We start from the raw sequence: 246 nt of genomic DNA, 5'->3' as shown, positions 1-246 counted from the left end.
GCCTTCCATAAAAATAGGGGAAAAAAGGGGGAAGAAATACCCACAGCAATGAGGGTTTGTGTTAGTCCAGGTCTGGAGTCAAGATACTGCTGAACACCAGGGAAAACTCCAGCCACTTCCTGGCTTCCTCTTGTGCATCCAAGGCTCAGTGTCACCTCATCCCTGCCCATGGAGCCAGCAGCTCCCTGCCTGCCCTTGGCCTCAGCAGGGCACGGGGAGGTTGATGTGGAGCTCTGAGCTCCTGCC

The sequence above is a fragment of the Nestor notabilis genome, unplaced genomic scaffold (assembly GCF_000696875.1).
Source record: "Nestor notabilis isolate BGI_N333 unplaced genomic scaffold, ASM69687v1 scaffold12931, whole genome shotgun sequence".
NCBI lineage: Eukaryota > Metazoa > Chordata > Aves > Psittaciformes > Psittacidae > Nestor > Nestor notabilis.
The sequence above is the reverse complement of the archived record's forward strand: the minus strand, read 5'-3'. Positions refer to the sequence as shown.